A 12,528-nucleotide genomic window follows, 5' to 3' on the forward strand; every position below is an offset into this window, starting at 1 on the left:
TCTGGTAACCTTGAGTCTGCAAAGCCCATGGAAAGTGAGGAAATTCTGAGATAGAAGAGGATGAACTAGAAGTGAGTAATGAGAGGACCTGTCCCCTACCTGCTGGAAGCTTGAATCCTTCTGCAAGGGACTCACAGGCTCTGAGCAAGTCTCTTTCTGCTCTTCCTCTGAAAGAGGGTCCTGTAGATTTAACCTATTTCCTTCTCACTGGTCCCACAGGACACTGCCAGTATTATGAGAAGAATAAGCTCTGAAGCCTGAAAAGCTGTGTTACCTAGTGCAGACTTTCCTGAACCTGACTGATCATTGAAACTTGCTCGTTTGGGTTACTATTCTTACGTACATGTTAGACACCAGCACAACTTTTAAGCTCTCCACCTCCTCCCCAAGATTTTAACTCAGCAGACTGGGCTGTGACATGGAATCTGTACTTTAAAAATGAAGCAAAAAACAAACAAGACTCTGCAGATTATTCTTACGATAAGCCAAGTTTGTAAACCACTGTGAACAACCATATCTAGTGAACAACTGATCTATCTAGTAAACTGATCTAGTGAGGAAAAGAGCCTTCTAGAATTTACAAGTTCTGTCTTCAAGGCCAAGGAAAATGGAAGGACTTATCCAGGTATTTCCAGCACAAAAACACATTTTCATTAGAATTATGAGAAGCATGAGTGACTGTTTCTGAGACATTTGGGTGAAAAGCATACTGGTGAAGCAAAATCTTCCTCCCAAATAGGTTTAAATTCAGACCAAGCCTGTGGAAAAGGTGACAGTGGTGGGAGATTGAGCAGGGAAGAAAGAATTGCATTTTCTGAACAGTTTTACTCTCATTGTGACCACCATACATTCTGGATATGCTGGGAATCTCTTTGTTTTATAGATACTTATTACAAAGTAGCCTAATAGCTCACAAACCATGAATCTCCATGTTTGACGTGGAAGAATAATGCTTATTATTTATAATATACCACACTTTGGCAAACCATGAGAGAATGGATTTGGGGATGGGGTTCTGTTTGTTTAAGGATTTAAAATTTTGAATGCATCTTTCAATGCTTATCTTTTTAAAACGAATAGTTGACATATCATTAGTTTTAGGTGTGCCACATAGTGGTTCAGAATTTCTATATATTACGAAGTGATACAACAATAAGTCTAGTTATCATCTATCATTATACACAATTATATTATTATTGACTATATTTCCTGTGCTGTATTTTACATTCCTGTGACTTATTTTTTATTTTATCACTGGAAGTTTGTACCTCTTAATCTCCTTCACCTGTTTCATATATCTCTGCTTCCCTCCCATCCCCTCTGGCTACCACCAGTTCTCTGTATTTATGAGTCTGTTTCTGTTTTGTTTGTTTTGATATTTTAGGTTCTACATATAAGTGAAATCATATGGTATTTGTCTTTCTCTGTCTGACTTATTTCACTTGGCATAATACCCTCTAGGACCATCCATGTGGTTGCAAATGGCAAGATCTCATTTTTTTTTTTAATTTTTTTTTTCAACGTTTATTTATTTTTGGGACAGAGAGAGACAGAGCATGAATGGGCGAGGGGCAGAGAGAGAGGGAGACACAGAATCCGAAACAGGCTCCAGGCTCTGAGCCATCAGCCCAGAGCCCGACGTGGGGCTCAAACTCCCAGACCGCGAGATCGTGACCTGGCTGAAGTCGGACGCTTAACCGACTGCGCCACCCAGGCGCCCCAAGATCTCATTTTTTAAATGGATGAGTAATATTCCTGTGTGTGTGTGCGCACGCGCACACACACATGTGCACACGCATGCACATGTTTGTTACATTGTCTTTATCTGTTCATCCATCAGTACATAGATTGCTTCCATATCTTGGCTGTTATAAATAATGCTGCAACAAACACGGAGGTGCATATATCCTGTTGAATTAGTGTTTTTGTTTTCTTTGGATAAGTACCCAGAAGTGGAATTGCTGGATTGCATGGTAGTTCTATTTATTAAATGAGGAACCTCCATACTGGTTTCTATAGTGGCTGCACCAAGTTACATTCCCACCAACAGTACACGAGGGTTGCCTTTTCTCTTCATCCTCGCCAACACTTATTTCTTGTCTTTTTGATTCTAGCCATTCTGACAGGTGTAAAGTGACATCTCATTGTGGTTTTGATTTGCATTTCCCTGATGATTAATGGTGTTGAGCATCTTTCATGTGTCTGTTGACCATCTGTTTGTCTTCTTTGGAAAAATGTCTATTCAGGTTCTCTGCCCATGTTTTATTTGGATTTTTTTTTTTTTTTGGTGTTGTATGAGTTTTTCAATATATTTTGGATATTAACCCTCTATTGGATGTATGATTTGCAGAAATATTCTCCCATTTAATAGGTTGCCTTTTCATTTTGTTGGTGATTTCCTTCACTGTGCAAAACTTTTTAGTTTGATGTAGTCCCAATTATTTATTTTTGCTTTTTGTGCTTGCTTCAGGAGACAGATCCCAAAATATCTTGCAAAGACTCATGTCTGAGAGTTTACTGCCCAAGTGTTCTTTTAGGAGTTTTATGTTTTTCAGATATCACATTTAGGTCTTTAATCTATATTGAGTTGATATTTTAATTTCAGGTCACCATCAGTTGCCTTATAACTAAGATGGCTACAATCCCAGGCTTTATGGGGGGGGGGGGTGTGTCCACAGATTTATCATTCTACCCATTGTCTTCCATTGGTGCAGTATGATCGATTAACAACTCTGTGTTTCCTAATTTGAGTATGAGAAGTTGAGACTCCATCTTTAGGGACTGAGTGGAATGCATGCAAACCCATTTTGGATCTGTGTTCCATGGTCGGCATTTGCTGAACAAATTTCTTAAATGCAACGTTTCCTGGGAGGGAAAGCTATAGCCAATGTTTGTTCCATCAAATGTATTAATCCATTGCTTATTGCCTTGCTCTGGATAGTCAATCTGAGAGGAAGGACAGGCGCTCTGGGGGTCCAGCATTACATTTCATGCAAACACCAACTTAGTGCTGCCATCTCGTGGCTGGGCAAACTCTAAAGGCTACCAGCAACTTTGGAGCAACTTTCCTTTCTGAAAAGGAATTACACACTCAGAATGCATGTTCTCTACCTGCCTGGTAGAAAAATTGACCACTGGTTTCTAATAACTGTGCCAATCCCTGCTTTTCTGTTTCCTGAATGAAGAAAGTACCTGTTGTATTATTAAGGTAGATTGTTGCCTGTTCCTTTAAAGAGAAAGGAATTCATTGTTTTGGTTTTAGTTATTTTTGGACCAGCCCTTAGGCAGTGTTTTGAGCGAAGGTTTGAGAAGTCTAGAGAAAAGGCTTTACAAAGAAGTGTACTACTCAAGGCCAGAAAGGGAGGCTGAAAATGGAGACAGATAGGTCTCACTTCTGGGGCAGAGCTTCCCAAAGTGTGGTCCCTGTGCCAGCTGCATCGGCAACACTGGGGAAACTTGGTAACATTCATGTTCTTGGCCCCCTGCTGAATCAGAAGCTCTGGGGTGCAGCCCAGAAATCTGTGTTTTTAGATGATTCTGAGGCAGGCTCCATTTAGAACACCACTGTCTTGGGGAATAGAAGCACCCTTGGACAGATGTGAAGTAGACGATACTCAGCAGCCACTTGGTTCTCCATTATACTCATTCCTCTCCATTCCCTCTCTCTGCATTATTTACCCAACAAACCACAAATATTTACTGAGTGACTTTTATGGGCAAGCCCTGTTTCATGTGATGTTAATATAGGCGTTGGTTGTAAAGGGCCCAAGAATTTGCATTTCTAACAATTTCCTAGGTGCTACTGGTCTGGGGACTGGATTTTAGGAGCCCTGGTTTAGAGATAAGAGCAGCAGGCCCCAAAGCCTTGGTAGTTTTCAGATGGGGAGTGCATCTTAGGCTTTTCAGGATCTGTGTGGCCTTGAGACCTGCCTCTCAGCTCTTCCTGCCTCTTACCACCAGCACTCAGAAGACGTGGTTATTTGAATTGAACTCTAGTCCATTAGAAAGGGATTAAAATAACATGCTGTGATTTCATCACCCAAAGTTGGTGCAGTTGAAAAGCCAAAGCAGATAAACGATTATTAAAAGGCTTTCGCAAAAATTGTCAATAGTCTCGGAATTTGAGGTCATATATTAAAAGACGTGTTTGGCGCTCTACGTTGTCTGAGTCTGACCAATATTGCTTGCATTCAGGACATCCCTTTCTTGTTGAATTTGCCATTTATAAGTTTCGTTGGTCCAACGAATCCAAACAATTCTAATGCAAAGAGTAAATACGCAGAACAGCAAATCACACTGGATTTGTGGGCACAATTATGCAGTAAGACATGTCAGAGCTGGGAGCAGTACTCTAATGGCAGGTAAGAATACAAATGTCTGCTTGTATGTCATATGCCGTCTCTACTATCTGCTGACTACACACAGCTCCTCTGACTGATCTTCTAGCAGGCATTGTCTGGGAAGGTAAGAGCTAGATTTTGCTTTGTAAAATCTTAAGCCTTACAGGGAGGGTGGGTGAGGGAGCTGAGTGTGGTGGTAAATACTCAAAGCTTTGGGGTCAGGCAGAGCTGACCCCTGAATCCATTATACCTTGTGGGAAGTTATTTGATCTCTCTGTATCTCATTTTCTTCACTGGTAGATTTGGAGCAGTGAAACCTACTTCATACAGTGGTTTTAAGGATCAAATGAATAATGTTAGGGCCTCCTGGGTGGCTCAGTCCGTTAAGCTTCTGACTCTTGATTTCTGCTTGGGTCATGATCTCACCATTGAGCCCTATGTTGGGCTTTGCACTGTTAGTGGAGCCTGCTTGGGATTCTCTTTCTCTCTCTTCCCCCTCCCTCTATCTCCCCCTCCCCTATGCACATGCTCTGTCTCTTAAATAAACTTATAAAAAAGGTAGGTAAGGCACACAGTGTGCACTCCGTATATAGTAGTCAACTCTCAGTTTCAGAGGGCTAGCGCTGGAAGAGGCAATGAGGAACACACCCACAGCCTTTGTGCTCTGGGCTATCTTCTCCCTGTTAAGTTGGTTGTGTTTAAATAGGAGTACTCAAGCCCCCATTGGAGGGCACCCCCAGGGCTATAAAAACTCTGTTAACTACCTGGGCAGCAGAAATGCTGGCCTAGAGCAGCTGCATCAGATGACCATCTCTGAGAACCAAACACAAGCCTTTATGACAGAATTGATGAAACTGGGCCTGGATGATTTGGCTGAGATAGGATGTGCTTGAATTTTAAAGGTATTCCCCAATATGTGGTAGATGCATGCTAGCCACAGTCACTGGGTTTGTTTGATGCACTCCTCCTGGGAAAGTTTGGTGGTGAAGTAACTGGGAGGAAGGAGGGGAGGCCTGGGTGGATGCTGTTGTGGAGGTATAGAGGGCCCCGCTTTGTTGAGGATTGGAAAGCAAGAAAGAAGGGGTACGTGGAGAAGTAGGGAGGTTGAGGGTGGGATACTGGAGACTGAGGTTTTAATTTTTCTGAAGAAAGATTGCTATGGGGGAGTCCTACTCTGAAATACTTTGACGAACCATGGGTCAGTTCTCCCACAGTATGGCCTGATTGCTGAGCAAGTTTATAATCGAGTGAGAGTATGGGAGAGGGAAAAATCCATCTCATTATCAGAGTGATGACTACATAGGGGAATGAGTTCAGGCCATGGGGTCCGATTTGGTCCTGAGTTAGAATCTACATCTTCTTCCTTAAGCTGAAGGACTTTGGGCTATTTAGGTAACTAATCTGTGACTCAGGTCTGACTGTAAAATGGGATTATTAATATACCTATCGCAAGCCAGACTCTTCAGAGGATTAACAGGGATAATGCAAGAAAGCATTTAGCAGAATTCCTGGTTTATGGCAAGCACTGAATATTCACTAATGTTACGATAAAGAGTTTTTCTCTTTAGATTCCCTTGCATGGATTCTTAGCTGTGTGACCTTCATGGAGTCACCTATTCTTTCTGAGTCTGAGTTCCTTCAGTTTTTTAAGAACAGAAATAGCCTGAGGGACCTGCAGGTGGGGGCATGGGTCAGATGACTCTGCTCTATAATAGCTTTAGATGCAGACAAAGTCATTCGTTATGAGACTGAGTCTGAGGCAAGATGCCTGAACTGGTGAGTTTGGGGAGGCTGGGAGGGGATCTGAAGTTCATCAGGAGAAGTGCATTTGGAAAGGAGTGTATCTTCCGTTTTGACTGAGAGGAAATGGGGAGGGGATGTGGTATAGCACACTAAAGGCGGGGCAGCTGATGAAACTAGGCAGTGATATTTCTCAAACCCAAGGCACAGGTCCAGATTTGCCGCCTGGGCCGCCTCTGCACCTGTCATGTATGTCCTCAGTTGACTTTGGGATCAGCTGCTGAGGCAGCACCAGCGACTGGGACCTGGAAAGTAGCCCTGACATTACATGGAGCCGCTTTCCAAATTTTGCCGATTTTCATTTATGAATTCAGTGTACATTTACTGAACATGTATTGTAATCTAGGTGTGATGAATTCAGCAAAGCATACAAATCTTGCTCTCCAAGGCCTTGTGGTCTCGTAGGGGATAAATAATAGCCTGCATACATGTGTAATTAAGACTTTGGCCATGCAGTAAAAGTTCAGAATACCATGAGACTGAACAGTAGGGTGAAGCCTAATTAGATTGGGGGGTTTGACAGCAAGAAGAGGTGAAATGGGCATGAGTTCCGATAAGACAGGAAAAAAGACACTGGCTGAAGTAGAGACAGGCTTAGGTATTTATTTTTTAAACACAAACCTGTCTTTCACGAAGGGAATGCCCCTCTCTTTGACCACGGGAAAAGCTGTTCCCCTGCTTCCTGATACTGTCTTCTGAATGCATACTTTGTGCTTCCCCCACGCCATTGCATTGGCCTCCCTCCTTCAATTACCCCTGCCTGTGTAAATTTCAGCTCTGGCCTCAGCTCTAGCCCCACTTTGGTAGAGCTTCTTACCTTTTCCACTCTCCAAGTGCTCTTCTCCAGACTTTTCTCAACATGTGTCTGAACTGTTCTCTCGACCTTGACTCCATGTGGCAATATGGCGTTTTTTTGTTACTCTCTTGTGACACATGTATGCTGGTTTGTATGTCATACATCTCTGCAAAAGTATATGCAGTGTCTCCCCAGCGAGAATATTGAGAAGGTAGTAGAGTGTTAGAGCTAAATGAGTCATTATAGATATTATCCTCTAAACTGCTATAAGAAAGTGTAACTGAAACCTAGAGAAGTTAAAGGACCCCACCAGTCACTGGATGGGAATCTAGGAATGTGACCATGGCTTGTTATTTTATGTTTTGCATTTACTGGGGTGCTTGTTCCAGAGTCAGAATCCGACACACATTTCTTCACTGATTGTTTATTCCCCGAGTTGGACCATTCCATTACTCAGTCTGGGCAGTGGTGTCACTTAGCCCCTCTGGTTGACTTGATTACCTTATTTATCAAATGGGTATAGTAATTTAAATGAACAGACAATTAACTAAATTCTTACTGTATGTCAAGAATTTTGCAAAGCTTTGGGTGGGGATATAAAGATGGTTAGATAGATCTGGTCCTTGCCTTAGGGGAGCACACAATGGTAGAACTTGATAAAGGAGAAGTTTTAAAAGAGCAAAGATACTTATAATAAAGGGCTATGCAACATATGGAAACATGGAGCAGACCAACAGATTTTGCTTGCAAGAATCAGAAAAGTTCACCAATACCTTCTCTCTTCACCTCAACCTTGTGTTACGAGATGCCAGTGAGATAGTGCAGTGAAAATGTGGGAAAAATTAGAAAGGAGTACATATGAACACACTAAGTGGATGGTGTTGTGATTTGGGGGGCTTTGGAGAGGGGTCAGAGAAGACAATGATGGCTGGGAAGTGAAGGGGAACAGTCACACTTTCTGATGAACCAGTACATTTTACACAGAAAATTCAGGTCCATGGCTATAGGCCGTATGAACTATAGCCATCCAGCTTGTAAATATCTTTTTGTCACAGGAATGGCCAAACCTGTTGATTCCGTTAATGCAGTTGATAGCTTTGTGTGTCCTAGGAAGTTAATCACCATTATCTGTCCATTGGAAGAAGGTGGCTGGGAAGGCCAGTGATAGAAGAGCAGATAAGGTATTGGTGGGAATTGGACCTTTGAAATGGGTTCCCCCGTTCCAAACCCGTATGGGAAACTCATAGCAATGGTGGGCCATGTCTTGTTAGACTGATGAACCCTGATGGGCTGGTGAGAGATTCTCTTTTCTCCCCTTGTGCCATGCATCCTGGAATCACAGATATTTAAATAGTGTATTGTTTTGAAATAAGTACTTAGGAAACATGAACAGCTGCTGTAATGAAAACACAGTGTTCAGAGAACTATTACTTAGGATTCATAATAGTGTGGGTCCAAGGACATTGCCCAGAACAGAATGACTGTGTATGGTGAAAGTCTGACTGACATCATCCCGGGAGGCATTCCTAGGAACAACAACAACAGGAGCAAAAAACCCTTTGTATTAATTTCTGTGATGTACTTGACACTTGGTTCTCCCCAAACTCAAGAGGGTCATCCAACCTAACCTAGAGCTGAGAGGGAGAGGAAAAAGTGACCACAGGGCACCCTCTGGTGGTAAGGCAGGCTCACTACAGTCCATGACCTGAGTCCAGGCCCCTGGGAAGGAAACCTGGACATCTCAGATTTTTAGTATCTCAGATGTGGAGGAACATCTTCTGTCTTCTAAGAAATATTCTAAGGATCTTCTTGCTGTGTTGTGTAGCAATAAAACAGGCAGGCACTGTGGAGTCTTCCATAAATAAATCATTATTAGTGTGAAACTGATCCAAGAAGAGCTCCACTGTAAATCACTGTGACACATGGCTAATTCAGCCAGAGCCCCCCATCTTACACAACCATCTCTCCGGTTCCTTCTTTGCTTCCTCTGCTTCGCCAACATTAACCAGCAAGGGGTACTCTTTCTTTGAAGTTGAATCTGTATTATACTGCCGTGGAAACAGCAGTAATTGTGGTACCCCTAAACCATTAGTGGGCTCTCCTCTTTGTGGCACTCTGATAGGAAGAGGAAGGCTGGAAAGGAGATCATTCAAATGATCAGTTGTCATCTCTCCCCAGGAGGGATGTCTTCACTATCCATCAATGCACAGATGTTGCATTGTTGTTGGCATAAGTGCCTTGAGTGACAAAGGGCCTGTGATCTCAGGGATCATGACTGGAGCTGTCCTCAGCTCAATTTCACAGTAGTGCCATGTGATGCCTGAAGCACCTTAAGCATGAGGGGAGGTCATATAAATGGCAGCACCTCAGTACTGCCTAGTTTTGTCTCTGGCTAAAGCTGAGTGAGAACCCCAGGCCAGCTGGCAACATCGGCCATTCAGCAGGACAGACGTTCCCAGTCTGTGCCTGGATGTCCTTTTAGGCTGATCATTTGTGTGTCATGTCCCAGGAGTAAAGCTGGACCAGATAATAAAGTATCTGGCATGCCCACTTTGCAAATGACTGGGACAGACTTGTTTTTATTGGAGCAGAAGTCTGAGACCACAAGTCTCACCACAAGTTCACCCGCAGCTTGAATCTGTGGTGGTGGTGTGTGTGAGGGTTTCATGCCTGCGCTTTAGCCACGAGGTTCTTTGTCACCTCATGAGTCCTTCAAAGTCATTCTTTTGTGATAACAAAGGGTAAATAGTGGCTAATAGTGGATTTACCCTCACACAAGTTTTGCTGTCAGAACCCCTAGATCCTCTGAGTAGAACTGGGTGAGTCAGGGAGATAGAGAGGACACAGCCATTCCTGATGGTGCAGTCCCCTGCAGCAGAAACAAGTAGAGAAACAACTCTGTGGACCCCAGAGGAAGACTCCACCTCACTTGAAGCAGAGTATTTGCCCTGTGCCTCCTCATAGGCAGCCTGGAAGGATCTACTCCAAGCCTGTTTTGCTCAGGCCCAATGATTTCTTTTGAGCCGTGAGGCAGGGGTGGACCTCATAGACAGATGGTGAGCTCCAGTTAGGAGATACCCCAGAGAGAATTAAATAAGCAGTTTTTTTACTTTTTCTTTTTTCTTTTTTTAAAAGAATCAATCCAAGTACTTTGAACATTTCATTAATGTATAGTACACACTTTTTAGAATATATAACCCCAGTGTCAGTGATTGTCACATTGCAAAACCATTCTATAACCAATTAAGTTTTAAATTTTCTATATTTTTCATATTCAAAGAGCTCCTGCCCAGTATGTACTGGAAATCACCATGTCAGAACACTTGTTTTCTTATTTTTATTTTTTGGGGTTGGGGGAGAAGGGCAGAAAGAGAGAGAGAGAAAATCCCAAGCAGGCTCCATGCTCAGTGCAGAACCTGTTGCAGGGCTCACTCCTACAACTCTGGGGTCATGACCTGAGCTGAAATGAAGAGTCAGATGCTCAACCTACTGAGCCACCCAGGCACCCCAGGACACTTGTTTATAACTTAAAGGCCTCTCAGAGTCATCAAAGGGAAACATAAGGAGGTAACCTGTCAGGGGTGTACTAGTCTTCAAAGGGATTTTCCCGCTGTGCTTTTGAAGAACATTCCATCACTTTTGAGAAAGTTCTTTCCCTGGAAACCCTCAGGAAAATCACTCATTGAAAAAATTCCTTTGTCAATGCCCATGGATGGGTGGGGGGCTTGTGCAGAGTATGTTGAGTGAGCTGCTCTTCGTTGTAATCTATTGTAGACATTTGATTATCTCTAGGCATTAGACCCTCTGATAAAGTTGCTAGATAGCACTAGATGACAATGGTTTCTTTTGACTCCCCAATAAAGATCACCCTGTGCGTTGATTACTCATGTTGACAACTCTGAATGCTGCCATTCAGCTGGGTACCTGGTTTACACCCAGAGCAAAAAAATGGACTCACTCAATGGGATACTGTGAAAGTGAGGGACATGACCAGTAAGAAGAGATGTTCATTAGAGAGAGACAGAGAGAGAGAAAGATGCTCTTTGATGTTGAAATTTCAATTTGACAGACCATTCAATATTGCTCTTCTAGATTTGCACTAAGTGAGGCCCGAACTGAGAGTCTAGGGATGCTTGGGTAGGTGCTCCTGTACCATCTCATCTGAGAAAGCCCAAGGGCAAAACTCAGCTTTGTAACATACTTAGCTGGGTACTCATCAGTTGCTCTTATTTGGGATGTTGCATCAATTCATTCAACAAATAATTATTGAATACTTACTATGTGTCAGGCAGTGGGGATATGAGAGTGAACAATTATTTAAATTATCTACTCAGATATTTTGTTTTAAATATTTATCAAAGTAATAAATAGTAAAGAAGATCTTAGTGATGGCAAGAAGCAGTCTTTTGTGTGATCATTACCCCTTCCCAGTCCCAGATTTGACCTGTTTATGGTTTAATGCTTCTGGTGATTATCTCTGTAGTATATGTTATACCTCTATTTCTTGATTTATGAGCACTAGATTATATTTTTACACTTACACTATAAAAAATGAGTAATTGGGTCATTTATACCATGGTCACCTATTCTTACCTCTCTTCTTCCTGCTTTCCCTCAATATTTGATAATAATTCTTACCAAATTATTATTATTATTCCTATTATTAGTTTCCTTCTCACCTCAAACCAAGGAGAAGGATCACCACTCAGAAAAAGTGGAGGTCTCTACCAGAAGGAGAGACTGGCAAAGGTTTTGTCCTTTAGGTACCAAATTTCTCTGAGTGTCCTTGTGAATGTTGTTTGTAGTCACTCTCTGAGGTCCTGGATTCTAGATCTGTGGCTCCCATTTCACCTTTCTTGTGTAAGCTGATGGCTGACTTAGAATCCTTACCTGAGGGTATATATATTTACCTGAATTATTGCTAATAATATGGAACTACAGCTTCCCCTGAAATGCATCATATATACTGAAAACCTTTTCTTTCAAAGTTTTGATGGGTTGTTCCAGGTCTTTGGGGATAGGGGGATGATGGAAACCTCCTCAACTCCAAAAACTCAAATTCTCAAACTCTTTGACAAACCAAATAATTTCCCCTCTGTTGCTCTCACTCCTTCACCCTTACTAAGCCATGCTCTCTAGTTCCCCAATGGTTGACTCTTCTCCCAGTCCAAGATGGCCAGGAGATTGATCTCTGGTGCCAATTTTGATCAGTAGTTAGTAGTGGGTTCCATGATGCTGTGAAGAATGAGATTTCCTTAGGGAATAACCCAATGATTGATTCCCTAACATCCATTCCAGTTAAGATGAATGAGTCTAAAGCATCTCCTTCCCTGGACAGTGAATAATTTAGGAAAGGGCAAGCAACCTACCTTTGAATACTGTGTTGTGAAAAGAAGCCTGCTGATGGTTTCAGGGAAAGCTAACTTTTCTCCTACAAGTGGGGAAGTATGATCTGTCTGTATCCTCTGGACCTTGTCATCCTGGATATGATTTCTGCTACAGCCATCTTGCAACTGGAATGAATATTAAGCCAACTTTGAGGATGGCAAAAGAGACAGATGGAGAGAAATGGGGTCCTTGACAACTCCATTG

This window comes from Prionailurus bengalensis, chromosome C1 (assembly GCF_016509475.1).
Source record: "Prionailurus bengalensis isolate Pbe53 chromosome C1, Fcat_Pben_1.1_paternal_pri, whole genome shotgun sequence".
NCBI classification, from domain to species: domain Eukaryota; kingdom Metazoa; phylum Chordata; class Mammalia; order Carnivora; family Felidae; genus Prionailurus; species Prionailurus bengalensis.